Genomic DNA, 23,815 nt, shown 5'->3' with positions numbered 1-23,815 from the left:
AGATCTTGTTTGTCATGGATTCTAAGCAGTTCAAGCAATCGGATATGGATGCTAGACTTGTTAAACCGCCGGATATATTGAGCGCCTCGTTAAACCCAAATAAGGGTTTTCAGGTGGCTAATGAAAACGCTGATGCAACTCCGGGTTCAACGCCAGGCACTGCTCCGATACGTGGAATTGGATTACGGGTCACAAACATTGAAGGTAATACATTGCTGCCAAGGAGGGGATTATATTCCACGAATAATCCATCGATCCTTGATGGGTTGGAGGCAATATCTTTACCTGTGGAGAATATGTTTGCTGCTGGAGGATCGTCGTCGAGGGCTGCTACGGGTCAACCTGATACTGTGCATGATGAGCCTTTTTGGGATACTTATAAGGCAGAAGAACCAGTCTCGTATGCTGAAAAAGTGCAGTCAAATCGGAGGAAAACAGAGGTAAATTTCAGACTTATGGAACCAGTTGAGACAAGGGAGGGTGCGGACATTGTTATTCCTAAAGAAGTTGTCAAGCAGGTTCAAGATAAGTTTGAGAACGTGTTATATGGTTACTTTCTTGGAAATAGATTACCGTTTCCAGTAGTTGAATATTATGCAAAGAATGTCTGGGCCAAGTATGGATTTGTTAAACTCATGATGAACTCAGATGGATTCTTTTTCTTTAAATTTGATTCTAAAGATGGTATGACGAAGGTGTTGGAAGGAGGGCCATGGCTTATTCGTAAAGTTCCTTTATTTTTGAATGTGTGGTCGCCTAAGGTTAGTCTAAAGAAAGATGGGATTAAAAATGTTCCAGTATGGGTTAAGTTGCACAACGTTCCAATTTCAGTGTACACGGGTGATGGTTTGAGTCTGCTAGCATCCAAACTAGGGGTTCCAAAAAGATTGGATTCTTACACTGCTGATATGTGTGTTGAGAATTGGGGTAGGAGTAGTTATGCGCGAGCCATGATTGAAGTCAGTGCGGATAAAGATCTTAAAGACCATATTATCCTAGCTATTCCAAAGATGGATGAGGAGGGGTATATAACTGAACGTGTAAAGGTTGAATATGAATGGAAACCCCTTCGGTGTGCGACATGTTGTTTATTTGGGCATGATGAGAATACGTGCAGTAAGGTGGATAGGGGTAAACTTAAACAGGTAGTCGTTGATGATGAAGGATTTGTTACGGATAGGAGGAGGGTAGCGAAGCGGTCATATCTGCAAAAGAAACAAAAACCCAAAGTGATTTATCGGCCCAAGCTGAATACGATTGGGGCAAGTACATCGGGCACAAAGGAGGATAAAATAGAAAATGCTGTGTCAACTTCTTCAGGCGCAAAAGGGTCGGGTACATTCAATGTAAAAATTTCGAATGCCTTTGATGTCCTTGATTCAGCAGAGGGGGATGGATATGAGAGTAGACCGGGTAATTCACATAACAAGGATAAAAAAGGTGGTGATACGGTGCATGAAATAGACGAGATTTTAGACGAGATTCCAACGGAGATGTCAAAATTTATGAGGAATGCGAATCAGGATACTCAAGCTGAGGGGGCAAGCACTCCCGGTCACATCGGTTTGAATGGATAGTATTATGTCCTGGAACATAAGGGGATTGAACCGTCCCCTGAAACAAAGTGAGGTTCGTGTTCTAGTAGCTGAAAATAATTTAAAAGTTTGTGCTATCTTAGAGTCTCATGTTGATGTTACGAAACTGGTTAAAGTTTGCAAAAATGTGTTTAGAAAATGGAATTGGACTTCAAATGGTGGTCAATGTAGTCGAGGCACTAGAATTATCTTGGGTTGGGATACGGATTCAGTAGATCTTATGGTCTTGGCTCAATCGGACCAAGTCATACATGTTCAATTGATTTTCAAGGCTAATGGGAAAGTTCTCTTTGGTTCGTTTGTGTATGCCGAAAATAAGTATCAGGAACGGAGGGCCCTATGGGATGATCTTTGTAAGCATAATAGTCTGTGTTATGATAAGCCCTGGTTCGTGATGGGGGATTTTAACACCACTCTTTATCATGAAGACTCGCTTTATGGGCCGTCGAAGCATACTATTAGTATGAGGGAGTTTAATGATTGTATCCAGAAGGTGGAGCTGCTTGATATCAAAGGCCACGGCCTTCACTATACTTGGACCCAAAAACCAAAAAATGGCATCGGACTCTTGAAGAAGATCGATCGAGTAATGGGTAATCTTAAGTTCCTCGAGAGTTTTCCAGACGCTTATGCCTTGTTCCAGCCGTATAGAGTGTCTGATCACTCTCCATGCATTTTAAAGACGAACAATAGTGTGGCTAAACGGGCTAAACCGTTCAAGTTTCCTAACTTTATTACCGCTAAACCTGAGTTTAGAAAGTATGTGGTTCAGGAATGGTCGAAGAGCATTGATGGTGTTCATATGTTTTCGGTTATGAAGAAACTAAGGAACCTTAAGCCGTATATGAGAAGAATTTTGTTTGATCAGGGGAATCTCCATACAAAGGTGACTGAGTTGAGGAAAAAATTGGACGACATCCAGATGATGATTGATAAAGACCCTCTTGATGCTAGTTTACGGCAAATGGAGGTTCAATGTCTTCATGAGTTTCAATCAGCGGCATATGATGAGGAGAGCTTTCTGAAACAAAAGTCTAAGGTGGAATGGTTATGTGCTGGTGATTCGAATACAAGTTTCTTTCATAATATGGTGAAAAGCAGGAATGCAAGATGTAAAATTCATAGTATTCTGGATGCTTCGGGTAATCGGTATGATGGAGATGGTGTTGTGAATGCGTTGGTTTCTCATTATTCTAATTTTTTGGGTGTGGAATACCCGGTAGAATCGGTAAGCTTGGAGGATGTCTTCACCAATGTTCTCTCGGCTAATGTTGCGGGTTATATGGTGCGTCAGGTTACCCGTGAGGAGGTTAAGCAGGCTATGTTTAGCATTAGTGAAAATAAAGCCCCAGGCCCTGATGGGTACACTTCAGCGTTTTTTAAGCATGCATGGGATATTGTGGGTGACGAGGTTACTAATGCGGTGTTGGATTTCTTTGATAATGGTCAACTGTTGAAACAAATAAATCATACGATTCTGGCATTGATTCCTAAGAAAGATACGGCGGATTCAGTTTTGGACTATCGTCCAATCTCTTGTTGCAATGTTCTGTACAAGTGCATAAGTAAGATTATTACGGATAGAATAAAGGGTAGCCTGGAGTCGCTTGTGGGGATTAACCAATCCGCCTTTGTGCCGGGTAGGAAAATATCTGATAATATCCTTCTCACTCAAGAGCTCATGCACAACTACCATTTAAATAGAGGTCCTCCGAGATGTGCTTTTAAGATTGATATTCAGAAAGCTTATGACACGGTAAATTGGAGTTTTTTGGAGATAGTTCTTCAGCGGTTTGGTTTTCATAATAAGATGGTTAAGTGGATCATGACATGTGTAACCACGGCTTCGTATTCGGTCAGTATTAATGGTGATATCCACGGTTACTTCCCGGGGAAACGTGGCCTTCGTCAAGGGGATCCCATGTCGCCTTACTTATTCACGCTTATCATGGAGGTGCTCTCTTTATTACTTCAAAAGGCGGCGGAATCTTCGTTTAAATTTCATGCTCACTGTGCTAAGCAGAAAATCATTAACGTCTCATTTGCGGACGATTTGTTTATCTTTGTAAATGGTGACATCAGCTCGGTTAACAAGGTTAAAAATGCTCTTGAGTTGTTCACTAGTATATCCGGCTTAGTTCCGAGCCCTTCAAAGAGCACGGTTTTCATGTGCAACGTTCCTCCATCGGTTCGTCAGCAGATTCTGAGTGTTATGCCCTTTCAACAAGGTAATCTTCCTGTTCGGTATCTTGGGGTTCCGCTTATTACCACTAGGCTGAATTTTAAGGATTGCAAGATCCTTGTTGATCGGTTGGAACATAAAATCACGAGCTGGATGAATAAATCTCTGTCATTTGCGGGTCGGCTCCAACTTATAAATTCGGTCCTCTCCTCAATGCACATATACTGGGCCTCCGTTTTTATTATTCCTGTTCGTATCATTCATGATCTAGAGAAAAGAATCCGAAGATTTTTATGGAATGCGGGAACTGATAGTAGAGTTCGAGCGAAAGTGGCTTGGAAGGATGTTTGTTTACCCAAAAAGGAAGGTGGTTTAGGCATTCGTAGTATTGCCGATGTCAATAAAGCTTTAATTACCAATCATATATGGAGTATTATCACTAAACGGAAATCTTTATGGGTAAGTTGGATTCACTCTTATAAGCTGAAAGGCAAGTCTTTTTGGGATATTCCGAGTCGAGGAAACATGAGCTGGGGGTGGAGGAAAATCCTCTCCATTCGTGAGTTGGTTCGACCGCATGTTTGGTTTACTATTCGAAGTGGGACTCAAACAAATGCATGGAGTGATAATTGGAGTGAATACAGCCCGCTTAGATCCTTTATTACACCGAGACACATTGCCAATGCAGGTTTTAACCTACAGTCTTCTGTTGCGGATCTGATTGATGATCACTCTCAATGGAAATGGCCTCAAGCTTGGAATGACTTGTACCCGGTTTTAATTAACTTACCGGTTCCGACTCTAGATCAAAATATGGAGGATAGAATCAGTTGGAAGGATCGGGAAGGAAACAAGTGTAGCTTCGGATCTGGGGTGGTGTGGGATTCTATACGCAACAGGGATGGAATCGTTTCGTGGGCAAACATGGTGTGGTTCGCTCAATGTATCCCGAGACATTCGTTTCATATGTGGCTTGTGTGCAAAGATAAGCTAAAGACGCAAGACAGATTGGCGGCATGGGAAGCAGGAAGCGAAACTAACTTAAGGTTAATGTGTTGTCCTCTTTGCAGGTACGGCCGGGACTCGCGTGATCATCTTTTCTTTCAATGTTCCTATGCGTCTAAAATTTGGAACAATGTAAAGACAATGGTGGATTTGGATAGTGTGTCTGACCAATGGAGCTCTATTATGGTATGGATGGCTCAATATGCTGATTCGAAGACGTTGGTTCATGTTATTTGCAAGATTCTTATAGCAGCATCTTCGTATTTTATTTGGCAAGAGAGAAACAACCGATTATTTTCTCAAAATTGCCGAACTCCCGAACAGGTGGCGCAGGTGATACTTCATACGGTCCGGTTAAAAGTGATGGGGTTCAAAAAGGACAGCAATCCGGGGAACAGGAGAGTTTTCGAGAAATGGAAGATCTCTACAGAGAATCAGCTAAATGATCCAGGCTAAATGAATTAACTAGAGTCTTGAGTTGTCTAGTTTAGTTGTGGCCGTTTTTGGTTTTGTTGTTCTGGGTTGTTTCTGTAGTTGGTTGTGTTTGTTTTTGGACTGCCTAGTCTTGGTATGCCAAGTCTAGTAGTGTGTGCCAATTCTTGTCACACCCTGTTTTGTTTTTTGATGATATATTAAATTCACCGGGGTAACCCTTTACCCAAAAAAAAAAAACCTATCCCGGAGATTGCAGACGGAAGCCATAAGGTATCTCGTTTTGCACCACCAATTTGTGATGCTGAGATACCCAAAAGATTCCATATCCCTACTATGAAGCTGTATGATGGTACGACGGATCCTGAGGAACACATAGCACAATACAGGGAGAGGATGGAGATCAATCCAATTCCAGAAAAGTTAAAGGAAGCATGCCTGTGCAAGGGATTTGGATCCACTCTTACTGGATCAGCTCTTAAGTGGCTGCTAAGTCTTCCCCCTTACTCTATTACTTCGTTTGCTAATTTAGTTAACTTATTTAATAATCAATTTTCTTGTAGTAGAAAATTTGAAAGATTGACTAGCGATTTATATAGGATAACTCAGGGTCATAATGAATCATTAAGGGATTATATAACCAGATTTAGTAAAGAATCCTTGGACATTCCTAACTTGGATGTGGCCACAGCTGTTGAGGCCTTCAAGATGGGATTGCTTAAGGATTCATTGTTCTATGATGATCTTGTTATGACACCATGCAGGAACCTAGACGAAGTAAGAACTCGGGCACTCAGGTTCATCCGGCTAGAGGATGACAAGAGGATCCAGGAGAGACAAGTAGGATCCTCAAAACAAGAAAAACAAGGATCCTCTTTCAAAAGCAACAAATTCAAATCCTATAACAGAACTGACAACCAGAATGTGCATGCTGTTGACCAAGAAGAGGATGATGAAGATTATCCTCCGATTTCTGAATACTGTTTTTCCATTGATAACCACGAACTAATCCTTGCAATGCAGAATCTAGGAGAAAAAGCCAGATGGCCCAAAAAAAATGACAAACCAGCCACTGCTAAAGATAAATCAAAATAGTGTGCATACCATGAGGATTTTGGGCATTTGACAGAGGAATGCATCGCATTACGAAAAGAAATCGGATATCTGCTGAGCAAGGGGCATTTGAAAGAATTGTTGGGAAGAAAAAAGCAAAGGACTCAGGATCCTGAAAGGATCCCTGAGAGAGCTCCAGCTCCTCCGGCAGATGCACAAGTAATCAACTTTATTTCTGGAGTATCAGACATCTGTGGTACATCCTACTCAGCAGCTAAAAGGCATGCAAAGGAAGCTAAAATGGATCACGGAGAAAGACCTATACGAACATCAAGTGTCTCGGAAGGAAAAATTATAACCTTTGATGAGGATGATCGAGTTGACATCCAGGATCCTTATCATGATAGTTTGGTTATTACTCTTTTTATTTCTAACCACTTTGTCCGCAGGATCCTTATTGACGGAGGAAGCTCAGTAAACATTATCCAGCTTGATGTTCTGAAGAAAATGGGTATCCCTGAATCAGATATCACACCAAGATCCTCCGTGCTTGTAGGATTTAGTGGCGAAACTAAGAAAACCCTGGGGGACATCAAACTTCCAATTTATGTGGAAGGATTACATAATTATCAAAAATTTTGTGTTATTAACTGTTTGTCTTGTTGTAATGTTATCCTTGGCAGGCCCTGGATACACGATGTGAAGGCAGTCCCATCCACCTACCATCAGTGTGTGAAGCTCCCTAGCCCATGGGGAATAATCAAGATCGATAGTGATCAACAGGAGGCTAAGGATTGTTACACCTCATCAATGAAACCGGCCTCGAAATCAAGGGAGCAATAGCAATTAAAGTATCCTCCAAGGGGTGTCTTGGAGGCAAGAGAGCAGGATGTGGACGAAATCCTCTTGGATCCTGATGATCCTGAATCCAAAATCTACATCGGATCAGGGATCCTTGATAAAATGAAAGAAGACATAGTATCCTTCCTCAAAAGAAGAAAATCTACCTTTGCATGGAAACATGAGGATATGACAGGTATATCTAAGGATATTATCACTCATAAAGTTGGCATTGACAGGTCTGTAAAACCGATCCATCAAAAAAGGAGGAAGTTTGCACCAGAAAGAAATGCCATTATCCAGGAAGAGGTAGAAAGATTACTACGAGCAGGTATGATCAGAAAAGTAAAGTATCCAAAATGGCTGGCCAATGTGGTTGTTGTTCAAAAGAAAAATGGAAAGCGGAGGGTATGTGTCGATTTCACCGATTTGAATAAGGCATGTCCCAAGGATCCTTTCCCATTACCCCACATTGACTCCATGGTGGATGCAACGGCGGGTCATGAACTGTTAACCTTTATGGATGCATCATCTGGATTCCAACAAATTCAGATGGAACCATCTGACCAAGAGGATACGGCCTTTATGACCCCAACCGGTTTATATTGTTATATTTCTATGCCTTTTGGATTGAGAAATGCAGGTGCAACATAAAAGGCTGGTGAATATGATGTTCAAAGATCAAATTGGACAAACTATGGAAGTGTACATAGACGATATGGTGGTGAAATCCAAAAAAGCTGAGGATCACCTAAGGGACTTGGAGGAAGCATTTGATATCCTTGATAATTATAACATGAAGCTTAATCCTTCAAAATGTCACTTTGGTGTTAAAGCAGGTAAATTCTTAGGATATATGGTAACCCAGAGGGGCATTGAAGCAAGCCCGGAACAAATCAAAGCATTGGTGAATATCAAATCCCCTGCCAACGCTAAGGATGTGCAAAGGCTAACAGGCAGGATAGCAGCTCTGAACAGATTCATATCCAAATCCTCAGAAAAGTGTAAAGAATTCTATGATATCCTAAGAAAAAACAAGAAATTCGAATGGACTGAAAAGCATGAGAATGCTTTACAAGCCCTAAAAGAATACATGTCCTCAGCCCCAGCATTGATGAAACCAGAAAAAGGAGATGTGTTATCCTTATACCTTGCGGTATCCTCAAAAGCAGTAAGTGCAGTCCTTGTTAAGGATCATGAAGGTACACAATATCATGTCTATTACGTAAGTAAGAGTTTACTTGATGCTGAATCCAGGTATTCACACCTTGAAAAACTTATTCTTGCACTGATTATGGCATCTACTAAACTAAGACATTATTTTGAAACCCATGTTATTATTGTTAGAACTAATTTTCCAATCAAGAATGTCCTCAGGAAACCAGAGATGTCCGGAAGAATGGCTAAGTGGGCAGTAAAGCTTAGTGCCCATGATATAAGATATGAGCCTAGAACAGCCATCAAATCCCAAGCATTAACAGACTTTGTGGCTGATTTCAGTAGTGATTTACAAAAGGAAGCCGAATTGGAAGTCCAGCAGCTGGATGAAACTAAGGATCCTTGGATACTACATACTGACGGATCCTCAAATGTTAAAGGCACAGGGCTTGGTATACTACTAAAATCGCCACAAGGGGACATAATACCCCATTCCATAACTTGTGAGTTCCAAGCCACTAATAATGAGGCTGAATATGAAGCCTTAATCGCTGGCTTACAAATTGCTAAGCATATGGGGATCAGGTATCTTGAGGTACATGTGGATTCATTGTTAATCACTAATAACTTTAATGGATCCTATGCTGTTAAAGGTGAAAAACTAACCAAATATTTAGAGATAGTCAAAGAATTGGCACTCTCCTTTGTTTCCTTCAGTTTGACACAGGTACCAAGGGAGGAAAATACAGAAGTTGATGCATTGGCCAATCTAGGATCATCTTTGAAGATCCCAGAGGATATAAGTATCCCCATCATCCATATCCTGGCTCCTGCTATTGAAAATCAGGTGGCCATGGAAATAGAAGAGGATTCTGCAATGATCCCTAGTGAGGATACTCAATCTTGTTCAGGATCATGGATCTCACCAATCATGAGATACTTACAACACGGAGAGATTCCTATGGGAGAAAATCCTAGGGCTTTCAGAATTAAGGTATCTCAATTCACAATCTTAAATAATATGCTATATAAGCGATCTCTTGCAGGACCATATTTAAGATGTATCGAGGATCCTGAAGTTCAAGAAGTGTTAAAAGACTTCCATGAAGGAGATTGTGGAAACCACACTGGGGGCAGGGCATTGTTCTCAAGGATCTTGAGGACAGGATACTACTGGCCAACTATGAAAAGGGATGTTGTGGAGTATGCTAAGAAGTGTGATCCTTGTCAAAGACACATCAATATCCTTCATCAGCCAGCTGAATTTCTACATCCTATACCATCCTCTTGGCCATTTATGAGATGGGGGATGGATATAGTTGGCAAGCTCCCTAGGGCACCTGGTGGAAAAGTATTCATGCTTGCTATGACTGACTACTTCTCCAAGTGGATAGAGGCTGAAGCTTTTGCCCAAGTCAGAGAGAAGGAAGTTATATCCTTTATTAAGAGAAACATTATAACTAGATTTGGCATTCCTTCCGAAATTGTATGTGATAATGGTTCCCAATTTATTGGGAGCAGGACTACTAACTTTTGTGACAGTTGGGGGATTAAGATGATAACATCAACACCAGTCCACCCACAAGCCAATGGTCAAGCAGAATCATCCAACAAGATCATCATCAACAATCTGAAGAAGAAACTTGGATCCAAGAAGGGGAAATGGGCAGAGGAATTGCCTTATGTGCTTTGGGCTGATAGGACAACTCCCAAGAATGCTACTGGTCAAACACCCTTCTCTTTGGTGTTTGGGGCAGAATCAGTGATCCCAACAGAGATGGTGGTTCCAACTGCTAGAACAAGTACCCGTGATCCTAAGGAAAATGATGCAAACCTGGCTCAAGACTTGGATACTATTGAAGAAATCAGGGATCTGGCTAGGATAAGGATGGCTAGCTACCAACAAAGAATGGCTGGTGCTTACAACAAAAATGTCAGGATAAGGAAATTCCAAGTTGGGGATATAGTATTGAGAAAAGCATTCCAAAATACCACCAATCCTGCTGATGGGAAATTGGCACCAAAATGGAAAGGCCATTATTTGATCGAAGCCGAAGCAGGAAAGGGGGCATATAGATTGCTTACCATGGAAGGTAATCTGTTACCAAGAGCCTGGAATGCTGTCCACTTGAAAAAATATTTCATGTAAGCAGGATCCTTCTGGCATGAGTGATCCTTACATTGGAAGTATCCTTCAAGGATCCCTGAAGCATCAATGATCCTTACTCTGGTAATGTCCTAAGCTTGAACTCTTATTTACGTATCTTCTTATTTAAGGATAAGGATCATGTATCCTTCATCCTTCTCTCACGAGATTTTGAGTTCTGATAAGTCCATGTATCCTTAGCATAATGTCGACAATCTTCAGAAGCAACTCAGATCCTTGGGTTCAACCCCAGTTATTTGGGCTTGTCCCCAGTTATCCTTGGGCTTGTCCCCAGTTTTCGCCTGTAGCGCACGATGATCCTGGTATAGTTCACGTCTTTGGGACCAGTACCCGCTTTAGGGGCTGATAACCTCATCGTACTGGCTATACCTAGGATCCTACGTATAACGGTAGATGTACCATACATCCGTTCCTAAGGTTTCTAACGTTTTCACGTTAGCTAAGGTTTTGGCATTTTCATGTCACTAAGTTTGGATAGTCGCCAGTGAGGGCCATACTCCAGTTTACATACGATCCTTGGGCTTGTCCCCAGTTATCCTTCGGGCTTGTCCCCAGTGATCCTTTGGGCTTGTCCCCAGTTATCCTTTGGGCGTGTCCCCAGTTACTAACTCATCTTTTATATTGTCTTAGTCCCAAGTTATATCCTATTTTTCAGGTTTTCGAAGTTAAACAATTAAGGATCCTCAATCCTTATTATCCATTAAAGTTTTCCTTATGGTTATCCTGATTAAAGGTTAGGATCCTAACTAGGATCCTCAGGTATGATCCTTAACTATTTTTAATTTCATTCATTATTCATTTGAATAACCCTTAGACCTTGACAACTGGACCTATGATCCTTAAAATGAATTACTTTTTGGAAGTTTTCAACTATAGGATACTTGATCCTGGATCGTATCCTAAACTTCTTAAACATAATTTGGTTAAAACTTTTATCACTCAGACAAATATATATCAAAACAATTGGAAATTAAAAGGATAACAACACAAGATAAGCCAAAAAGATTACAGTTATTTTATTAACAAAGGTTTAAAACCCTTCAAAGTTGTCAAAATTGCCAACCCACGTTTCTACCAGCAAAACGTGGCCCGTCCACATGGGTTGGCAAAGGGTGTCCATTGTTTGTGCGGTCATAGCATGCAGGAAATTAAAAGGCGGCAGGATCACAATGGCTTCATCCCCCAAACAGAGGATCCCTCCACCATTTGTAATCCTACCTATTGTCTGAAGGATCCTGGATCCTTAACCCTAAAACTATTGTTCGAATTACAGACGATAATTGTTTTAAAAAACATCAACAACCACCAAACAAAAAATTGGGCTCCGGCTATGTCTAGAAGTTTCCTTCATCGCCCAATCCTGCAGCTCAATCCTTCGCTGCACCATCACCACCAGCTCCGCTTGCCTCTCCAGCATGATCCTTGCCAGCCTCAAGCATCGGGATCTCCTCAGCCTCTTCATCATCATCAAGCTCTGCCAGCCTCGCCTTCCAGCCCTCTACATCCCATGTGCTCCTGTCGAAGGTAGGATCCTGAGCCTCCGTAGCCATTTGTAGCTGGATCTTGTACATGGCTATCGCAGCAGAGACCTTGGCATCCTGGGTGATCTCATGCTTCTCATAGTCAAAGTTGATCAGCATTTTGGCAGCATCATCCTTGGTGGCTCGGAGCTCCTTCTCAAGATCAGCTATCTTGAGATCCTTCAACACAGCAACTTGTTGGAGGTCAGCAATCTGGCGGTCCTGATCCTCGACGTGGCCAACATACGTCTCTATCTCAGCAAATTTCTGCAAGGAAAACAAGGCATAACATCAGAAACAAGTGATCCTCAAAACTGTCAGGATACACAAACAGGGGCAGTGATCCTTACCTCGTTGAAGTAGTCCAGAAACTGTTGGCGGAGCAGGGGCAGACCTTGTAAATCCTCAGAGGCCTTTCTCTTCTTTCCTTTACCCCTGATAGGTGCTTTAGGGGCTGAAGCAGTTGGGCTAGCAGCAGGAGTCTTCTTCCTTGAGGATTTTACATTTGTAAGATCATCGATGCCAAACTTTGAAGCAGACTTAGAGGATTTTCCAGCACCTACACAACCAAAATAAGATAAGTATTCTAATTAAACTTGAAAATCCTACATAGAATTACTTTTTAAATGAGGATACTTACTTGACATTGTGACAAAGGCAGAGGATACTTCTTGAGAATCCTGGGTGGCAACCTGGAAAGTTCTTATCTCCGGATCAAGCTTCTTAAAGGCCAAGAGTCTCTCTTTTGCAGCAGGAGTCAACTTAAGATGAGAAACGGATATAGCTGCACAATAAACAAGAGAATATCAGTGATCCTTATACCAAGAAACAAGTTCTATGGTGATCCTTCCAGGATCCTCTATCCTACCATGGGTAGCCCACTCCTTGGGCAAATCCTTCCCATTAGGGATGGTATCTCTCCTTACAAAAAAGAACCGCCGCTTCCAGTTCAGGTCATTTTTGGTAACTTTGAAAACAGGGTGATCCTCTCCAGCTTTTCGCTTGAACAAGTACCGGTGGGATCCAAAAGTGGTAAGATCATACATCTCAGCCAACTCCGCCATGCCGAGGTCAATCCCTTCTTGTTCAATGATCCTTTCAAGGGTGTATAACACCCTCCAGATCATCGGCATAGCCTGGATGTAACAGATGCCGGTAAGGGAGAAAAAGGATTGGGTAAACTGAGGAAAAGGATACGAGTATACTATCATGAAAGGAGTGACCGGAAAAGCTACCCAAGTCTCTGAGATGTGATCGCTCAGAGCGGTAGAGTCAAAAGATTTAAAGAAGGTGTCCGCCGGAAAACAATGACGGATTTTGTCAATCTGAGAATCAGTAAAACAACACCTCTCGGTGGGGGAATCCTTGATGATCCCTTGACCCTTCAAGGGGCTGCTCTTCTTAGGATCCTTAGAGGGAGAGTTCCGGAGCAACATCTTTCGCAGAACGATGGAAAAAGAAAGAAAAACAGAGTAAGCAAGAGAGAAGGAGAAGGGGAATACCTGTTCAATCCTCTGATCGCGGTTATAAAGGGAAGAGTCCTTGAATTTAAATGCAAACGATCCTATCCCTATTTCTATTTATAATGATGATCTGTGCAGGGCTGTCATCTCCATGACGTCAGATCGCAACGGATAGTTCATTCTTAACGGCTATATATCCGTTGAGTTAGTTATAGATAAGATTCGACAAAATATAACTCATTAATATTACATAAATGCTCCTTATATTTTGGGGGCAATTGTTAGGGCTGGATTTTTATGACCTATGATCCTTACTCGGTATCCTAACAAGTGATCCTTGTTTCTTTGGCAGATAGTGATCCTCAGAAGAACTCCAGGGTCAGGATCATGGATCATCCTAAGGATCCTCATACTAACGATTGTTCTCTTTGGATTTAATGTTGTTTTGCAGGAATTACGAGTTGGACCTGGTCTTAGCAACGTAAACAAGGAATCTGTCACGCTAATTTTGCACATGCATAATCAAAGATGGACGTTATGGAGAATATGGAAACTCAGCACAATTCAAGGGCAATTATTAGGCTAAATTTACTTCTATTTCTAAAGGGGTAACGAGCTAGTAGTTAGGTGATTTGCCTAAAATAGAACCACACACACTTGTATAAATGGCACTCTTGGACATTCGGAAGACACAATACATTTCTCACACGCTTTAGCATACGATACTATAGTGATCCTTGTACCTAGCACGTTACCATCCGAAGTTGTAAACGTTGTTTGTTATATTGAAGTTTGGTGATCGGTAGTTTCCATCACCCGAGGTTTTTTATGCCGGAGATCATTCATTGATCAAGGGCTTTTTCCTCGTATAAATCCTTGTGTCACTTGTGCAATTTTCATTATAGTGATCCTTATCTTTGTTCATCACACCAAGCATCATTCCCTGTTTACAAAGAGTTTGGTTGCATTATCCTTGTGTGATTTTTGACCAAAACACATACCATGAAGATTTTGGGCATCTCACAGAAGAATGCATCGCACTGAGAAAAGAAATTGGATACTTGTTGAGCAAGGGGCACTTGAAAGAGTTATTGGGGAGAAAGAAGTCAAGGACTCAGGATCCTGAAAGGATCCCAGAGAAAGCTCCAGCCCCTCCAGCAGATGCACAAGTTATAAACTTTATTTCTGGAGGATCATATATTTGTGGAACATCCTTCTCTGCAGCAAAAAGACATGCAAAGAAAACCAAGATGGATAATGGAGACAGACCCATTCGAAAATCCAGTGTCTCCGAAGGAAAAGTCATAACTTTTGATGAGGATGATCGTGTTGACATTCAGGATCCTCATCACGATGGTTTGGTTATCACTCTTTTTATTTCTAACCATTTTGTTCGCAGGATCCTTATAGACGGAGGAAGCTCTGTGAATATCATCCAGCTTGATGTCCTTAAGAAGATGAACATCCCTGAATCCGATATCATACCAAGATCCTCTGTGCTCGTGGGATTCAGTGGAGAGACTAAAAATACTCTGGGGGACATTAAACTCCAAATTTATATCGAAGGGCTGCATTCTTACCAAAAATTTTGTGTTATTGACTGTTTATCTTGTTGTAATGTTATCCTTGGCAGGCCTTGGATACACGATATGAAGGCAGTCCCATCCACCTATCATCAATGTGTGAAGCTTCCTAGTCCTTGGGGCATAGTGAAGATTGATAGTGATCAGCAGGAGGCTAAGAACTGCTACACCTCATCAATGAAACCAGCCTCAAAATCAAGGGAGCAATAGCAATTAAAGCATCCTCAAAGGGATGTCTTGGAGGCAAGAGAGCAGGATGTAGTAGAAATCCTTATGGATCCTGGTGATCCTGAATCCAAAGTTTATATAGGATCAGGGATCCTTGGCGAAATGAGAGAAGACCTCATATCCTTCCTCAAAAGGAGGAAAACTACCTTTGCATGGAAACACGAAGACATGACAGGTATATCTAAAGATGTAATCACTCACAAACTTGGCATTGACAGGTCCTTTAAACCAATCCATCAAAAGAGGAGGAAGTTTGCACCAGAAAGAAATGCCATTATCCAGGAGGAGGTAGAAAAATTACTCCTAGCAGGTATGATTAGAGTGGTCAAGTATCCAAGATGGTTGGCCAATGTGGTTGTTGTTCATAAAAAAAACGGAAAGTGGAGGGTAAGTGTCGATTTCACTGATTTAAATAAGGCATGTCCCAAGGATCCTTTCCCATTACCCCACATTGACTCCATGGTGGATGCAACTGCGGGTCATGAACTGTTAACTTTTATGGATGCTTCATCTGGATTTCAACAAATTCAGATGGAACCATCTGATCAAGAGGATACAGCCTTTATGACTCCAACTGGTATATATTGTTATATTGCTATGCCATTTGGACTAAGAAATGCAGGTGCAACTTATCAAAGGCTAGTGAATATGATGTTCAAGGATCAGATTGGACATACTATGGAAGTTTATATAAACGATATGGTGATAAAATCCAAAAAGGCTGAGGATCACCTAAGGGACTTGGAGGAAGCATTCAATATCCTTCACAAATATAACATGAAACTTAATCCTTTAAAATGTCACTTTGGTGCTAAAGCAGGTAAATTCTTAGGATATATGGTGACAAAGAGAGGCATTGAAGCCAGTCCAGAACAAATCAAAGCTATACTGAACATAAAGTCCCCTGCCAATGCTAAGGATGTTCAGAGATTAACAGGCAGGATTGCAGCTTTAAACAGATTCATATCCAAATCCTCAGAAAAGTGTAAGGAGTTCTATGATATCCTAAGGAAGAACAAGAAATTCGAGTGGACTGAGAAGCATGAAAGTGCCCTAATAGCTCTTAAGGATTACCTATCCTCGGCCCCGGCCTTAATGAAACCAGAAAAAGGAGATGTGTTATCCTTGTATCTTGCGGTATCCTCAAAAGAAGTAAGTGCCGTCCTTGTTAAGGATCACGAAGGTACACAACATCTTGTCTATTATGTAAGTAAGAGTTTACTTGATGCTGAATCCAGGTATTCACGCCTAGAAAAACTTATCCTTGCATTAATTATGGCATCTACTAAATTGAGACATTATTTTGAAACTCATGCCATTATTGTTAAAACTAATTTTCCATTTAACAATGTCCTCAGGAAACCTGAAATGTCAGGAAGGATGGCTAAGTGGGCAGTGAAGCTTAGTGCATATGATATAAGATATGAGCCCTGGACAACCATTAAATCTCAAGCATTAGCTGAATTTGTGGCAGATTTCAGTAGTGATGGATCCTCAAATGTCAAAGGAACAGGGCTTGGAATACTACTAAAATCGCCACAGGGGGACATAATACCCCACTCTATAGCTTGTGAGTTCCAAACCACTAACAATGAGGCTGAATATGAAGCCTTGATAACTGGTTTGCAAATCGCTAAGCATATGAGGATCAGGTATCTTGAGGTACATGTAGATTCATTATTAATCACTAATCACTTTAATGGATCCTATGCTGTTAAAGGTGAAAAGCTAACCAAATATTTGGAGATAGTCAAAGAATTGGCACTCTCTTTTGTTTCCTTTAGTTTGACACAGGTACCAAGGGAAGAAAATACAGAAGCTGATGCATTGGCCAATCTAGGATCATCTTTGAAGATCCCGGAGGATATAAGTATCCCCATTATCCATATCCTGACCCCTGCCATTGAGGATCATGTGGATATGGAGATAGGAGAGGATTCTGCAATCATCCCTAGTGATGATACTCAATCTCATTCAGGATCATGGATTCTCCCAATCATGAGATACTTGCAACATCGAGAGATTCCTACAGGAGAAAACCCTAGGGCTTTCAAAATTAAGTTATGAGATGGGGTATGGATATAGTTGGTAAGCTCCCTAAGGCACCTGGTGGGAAAGTGTTCATGCTCGCTATGACTGATTACTTCTCCAAGTGGATAGAGGCTGAAGCTTTTGCCCAAGTCAGAGAAAAGGAAGTTATATCTTTTATTAAAAGAAATATTATAACTAGATTTGGTATTCCTTCTGAAATTATATGTGATAATGGTTCCCAATTTATTGGGGGCAGAACTACTAACTTTTGTGACAGCTGGGGGATTAAGATGATAACATCAACACCAGTCCACCCACAAGCTAATGGTCAAGCAGAATCATCCAATAAGATCATCATCAACAATTTGAAGAAGAAGCTTGGATCCAAGAAAGGAAAATGGGCAGAGGAACTACCTTATGTGCTTTGGGCTGATAGGACAACCCCCAAGAATGCTACAGGCCAGACTCCATTCTCTTTGGTATTTGGGGCAGAATCAGTGATCCCTACAGAAATGGTGGTTCCAACTGCTAGAACAAGTATTCGTGATCCTGAAGAAAATGATGAGAACTTGGTTCAAGACCTAGATACTATAGAGGAAATCAGGATCAGGAAGTTCCAAATTGATGATATGGTGTTAAGGAAAGCATTTCAAAATACCACCAATCCTGCTGATGGAAAGTTGGCACCAAAATGGGAAGGCCCTTACTTGATTGAAGCTGAGGCAGGAAAGGGGGCATATCGATTGCTAACAATGGAAGGTGATTTGCTACCTATAGCCTGGAATGCTATCCATTAGAAGAAATACTTCATGTGAGTAGAACCCAGGATCCTCACATCACAAGTATCCTTGAAGGATCCCTAGAGCTTAGATGATCCTTACTTTGGTAACATCCAAATTTCAAACTATTTCATTTTCTTATTTTCTCATATAAGGATAGGGATCCTGCATCCTTCATCCACCTTTCACTTAATTCTAAGTTTTGAAGGTTCAAGTATCCTTAGCAAAGGATTGGTTATCCACAGAAGCAACCAATTATTTGGGCTTGACCCCAGTTATTTGGGCTTGACCCCAGTTTCGCCAGTAGCGCACGATGATCCTGGTATAGTTCAAGGCAGTGGGACCAGTACTCGCTTTAGGGGCGGATAATTCCATTGTACTGGCTATATCTAGGATCCTACGTATAATGGTAGACGTACCATACATCCGTTCCTAAGGTTTCTAACGTTTTAACGTTAGCTAAGGTTTTGGCATTTTCATGTCACTAAGTTTGGATAGTCGCCAGTTAAGGCCATACTCCAGTTTACACACGATCCTTGGGCTTGTCCCCAGTTATCCTTGGGCTTGTCCCCAGTTATCCTTGGGCTTGTCCCCAGTTATCCTTTGGGCTTGTCCGTAGTTGCTAACTTTTATCTTATATTGGCTTAGTCCCAAATTATGTTCTATTTCAGGTCTTTGAAGTTAAACAACCAAGGATCCTTGATCCTTACTTCTTACTAAGGTTTGTCTTATGGTTATCCTAGTTATAGTATTAAGGGTTGGGATCCTAACTTGGATCCTCAGGTATGATCCTTAACTATTTTGATTTTATCCATTGTTTATTTGAATAACCCTTGTACTTTGACAACTGAACTTATGATCCTTAAAATATACTACTTTTTGGAATTTTTCAACTATAGGATATTTGATCCTGGATCATATCCTAAATATTTTTTATCTAATTTGTTCAACTTTTCTTATTTAGACAAGTGTATATCAAAACAATTGAAAATTAAAAGGATGTACAAGGATAACTACACAAGATAAGCCAAAAAAGATTAAAGTTATTTTATTAACAAAAGTTTAACCGTCAAAAGTTGTCAAAATTGCCAACCCACGTTTCTACCAGCAAACGTGGCCCGTCCACATGGGTTGGCAACGGGTGTCCATTGTTTATGCGGTTATAGAAAGTGCAGGAAATATAAGGCGGCAGGATGACAATGGCTTCATCCCCCAAACAGAGGATCCCTCCACCATTTGTAATCCTACCTATTGTCCAATGGATCCTAGATCCTTAACCCTAAAACTATTGTTCAAGTACAGACCATAATTGTTTTAAAACAGAACTACCACCAAACCTAAAAAAATGGGCTCCGGCTATGTCTAGAAGTGTCCATCATTGTCCATTGTTGCAGCCTACACCTTCGCTGCATCACCATCTCCAGCTCCACTAGCTTCACCACCATGATCCTTGCCACTGTCTCCAGCCTCGATCGTTAGGATCTTCTCAGCCTCCTCCTCCTCGTCCAGCTCAGCCAGCCTTGCCTTCCAGCCTTCCACGTCCCAGTTGCTCCTGTCAAAGTCAGGATCCTGAGCTTCCAAGGCCATCTGCAATTTAGTCTTGTACATAGCTATGGCGGCAGAGACTTTAGCATCCTGGGTGATCTCATGCTTCTCTTAATCAGCATTGATCAGAACCTTGGCCGTTTCAGCTTTGGCATTTTGGAGGTCTTTTTGGAGGTCGGCAATCTTAAGATCCTTGAGCAGTGCAACTTGTTGGAGGTCAGCAATCTTCCTGTCATGCTCCTCAACATTCCCCACGTAGTCTTCAATCTCAGCAAATTTTTGCAAAGAAGACAAAGCAGTTCAAGATCAGGTGATCCTCAAACAAGCTGGATACCTAAGCAGGGACGATGATCCTTACATCGTTGAAGTATTCAAGGAACTGGTGGCGGATCAGGGGTAAGCCCTGCAGATCCTCAACTTCAGAGGCTTTTCTTTTCTTGCCACCCCTTAATTTAGCGGGTGCCTTGGGGATCGAAGAAGTTGGGTTGGCAGGAAGCTTCTTCTTGGAGGATCGTACGTTGTCCAGATCGGTCACGCTGAACTTGGAGGCAGACTTTGAGGATTTTCCGGCACCTGCACATTCAAAGCAAGATAAGTATCCTTATCCTATTTCTATTTAACTATTTATTCAAGTTTTTAACTATACAAAAAGCAGGATACTTACTTGACATGGTGACTGAGCCTGAGGATACCTCTTGTGAATCCTGGGTGATTGTCTTGAACGATCTTGTTTCAGGACCGAGTCTTCTAAAGGCAGCAAGCCTTTCCTCAGTGACAGGAGATGGTATAAGGTGTGAAACAGTGACAGCTGCATAACATAAAACAAAAGGGTGTTAGTGATCCTAATACAACGACAAGGTTATTTGGTGATCCTTCTCAGGATCCTCTATCCTACCGTGGGTGGTCCACTTTCTTGGTAGATCCTTCCCGTTTGGGATAGAATCTCTTCTGACAAAGAAAAAGCATCGTTTCCAGTTTGTATCATTCTTGGTGGCTTTAAAAATGGGGTGTTCTTCACCGGGTTTTCGCTTAATGAGATATCGGTGGGATCCAAACGTTGTGAGATCATACATCTCAGCCAACTCCGACATTCCTAGATCAATCCCTTCCTGCTCGATGATCCTTTCAAGGGTACATAAGACCCTCCAGATCATCGGCATAGCTTGGATGTAGGAGATGACGGTGAGGGAGAAGAGGGATTGGGTAAAGGCTGGAAAAGGATAGGTGTATCCTATGGTGAATGGGGTAACAGGAAAGGCAATCCAAGTTTCAGAGATATAGTCACTCAAAGCAGTGGGATCGAAGGATTTGAAAATGGTGTTCGCCGGGAAACAATAGCGAATTCTATCAATTTGCGGATCGGTGAAACAGCAGCGTTCTTTTGCTGAATCTTTGATGATCCCTTGACTCTTCAAAGGGCTGTTCTTCTGGTGATCCTTGGCGGGAGGAGTTTCGGAGCATCATTCTTGACGATGGTAAAGAAAGAAAAATAGAGTATGAGAAGATGAAGGGAGAAAGGAGTACCTGATTAAGTCTTCTGATGAGGATTTAAAGAGGAAACACTCGGATTTAAATGCCCTTTAGCTCTTATCTCTAACTGCCATTTATAATGATGATCTTGCAGGATAAGTCACCTCAGTGACGTCAGGATTTCAACAGCTAGTTCGATATTAACGGCTATATATCCGTTCGTTTGTTGCGGATAAGATCGATAAAATATAACTCGTTTATTTTACATAATTACTCCTTATATTTTGGGGGCAATTGTTAGGGGAGGATTAATTAATGACTCGTGATCCTCAAGTATTATCCTGTTTGGTGATCCTTACTTCTGTGACAATTAGTGATCCTCAGAAGTGCTTCAGGATCAGGATCATGGATCATCCTAAGGATCCTTATACTAATGATTGTTCACTTTGAATTCGGTATTGTTTTGCAGGAGTACCGGCTTGGACTTGGTCATGGCGATATTCCTGGAGCATATTCCCCTCAATTCTGCACGTGCTTGACCATTGTGAACGTTATGGAGAACGTGGGGAGAAGGAACGAAATGCGGGCAGTTAGTTAGGGTAGATATTTTCTATTTTTAAAGGGGATAGCGAGCTATTTTTAGAACACCTGGCTATTTTTTGGCTACACACACTCGTACAACTGCTCTCACCAGCTCTCGGCAAAATACTTAGCATTTTTCATACACTTTTACACGATACACTATAGTGATCCTTGTACTTAGCTCGCTATCATCCGAAGTTGTAAAAGGATTATTGTTTAATTAGAGTTGGCGATCGGTAGTTTCCATCACCTGAGGTTTTTTATGCCGGAGATCATTCATTGATCAAGGGCTTTTTCCTCGTATAAATCTTTGTGTCACTTGTGCAGTTCATTTATGAGTGATCCTCATTGTTGTTTACTAATTCAAGCGTCATACCCCAAAACACAGAGTTTGGTTACATTATCCTTGTCTGATTTTTGACCAAAACACTTACTTACTGTTGGGTTTGGTGATCCTCACTTATGTTTCAGATAGTGATCCTCGGAAGTGTTCAAGGATCAGGATCATGGATCACCTTAAGGATCCTTATACTAACGATTGTCTACTTTGGTTACGGTGTTGTTTTGTAGGAGTACCGGCTTGGACTTGGTCATGGCGATATTCTTGGAGCATATTCCCTTTTATTCTGCACGTGCTTGACCATTGTGAACGTTATGGAGAACGTGGGGAGAAGGCACGAAATGCGGACAGTTAGTTAGGCTAGATATTTTCTATTTTTAAGGGGATAGCGAGCTATTTTGAGAACACTTGGCTATTTTTTGGCTACACACACTCGTACAACTGCTCTCACCAGCTCTCGGCAAAACACTTAGCATTTTTCATACACGATACACTATAGTGATCCTTGTACTTAGCTCGCTATCATCCGAAGTTGTAATACATTAATTGCTTAATTTGAGTTGGTGATTGGTAGTTTCTATCACCCGAGGTTTTTTATGCCGTAGATCATTCATTGATCAAGGGCTTTTTCCTCGTATAAATCTTTGTGTCACTTGTGCAATTCATTTCTGAGTGATCCTCATTGTTGTTTATCAATTCAAGCATCATTCCTCACAACAGAAAGTTTGGTTACATTATCTTAGCCTGATTTTTGACCAAAACAGTTTCAATGGCCTCGAGATCAAACATGAGCTCTTCCACTGTGTCTGCTACCATCTCTGCAACAATTGGTTCGGTGCTTCCACCACCTCCTCCGAGATCACAAGCCTCTTCTCAAGGAACTGAAATTCATGAGGCTCGGGATGTTATCCCCGCCAGCAATATTCAGGGATCTGGTCCTGTTTTAGCTTCTAATGAGGAAATACTAAATTTGTTTGGTAGTGTACTGGAACAGATGAGGCAGCAGCTGGAAACTAATCAAATGCTGACGAGAGAGATACAACTCTTGAAATCCGGCTCGAGCAGGCCTGCTGAAGATACTGTCACTCCCTTGCAACCCAGGGCTTTGAACTTCAGTTCTGCAGTATATACGAAGGATAACCGGGGAAATATTATGCCTAGCCATTCCTAGAATCATATTCTTGAGATACCCTGTTCAGTTAGAGTGTCAACTGTGAGAAGCTCAGGATATGCTTCAGGATATGGCAAGAATCCTCAGATCGGTAATGTATCTGATAATAATAATACTCTTGCTACTAACGGTGCTGGATCTTTGCAGGATGCAGGTGTGACATCAGCATTATCTAGGGAGCTTCAGAAACTAAAGGACATGATATCCAGTGTGCCTGGGGTGGTCCAACCAATTCCAGAAGTATCCCAGGACAGCCACATGATATCCCGGTTTGCGCATCCTATTTGTGATGCTGAAATCCCAAAAAGATTTCAGATCCCCAACATGAAGCTCTATGATGGAACCACAGATCCTGAGGAGCATATTGCCCACTATAGGGAAAGGATGGAAATCAACCCTATTCCTCTGGATCTCAAGGAAGCATGCATGTGCAAGGTTTTGGTTCTACTTTAACAGGATCTGCCTTAAAATGGCTCTTAAACGTTCCTCCTCACTCAATTGCTTCATTTGCTCATTTGGTTAATTTATTTAATAATCAATTTTCTTGCAGCCGAAGTTTTGAGAAACTAACCAGTGATCTTTACAGGATAACTTAAGGACCCCAGGAATCCTTGAGGGGATTATGTGAATAAATTTAATCAGGAATCCTTAGATATCCTGCATCTTGATGT

Source organism: Helianthus annuus, chromosome 15 (genome assembly GCF_002127325.2).
Source record: "Helianthus annuus cultivar XRQ/B chromosome 15, HanXRQr2.0-SUNRISE, whole genome shotgun sequence".
Lineage (NCBI taxonomy): Eukaryota > Viridiplantae > Streptophyta > Magnoliopsida > Asterales > Asteraceae > Helianthus > Helianthus annuus.
This window is presented reverse-complemented; position numbering follows the sequence as displayed.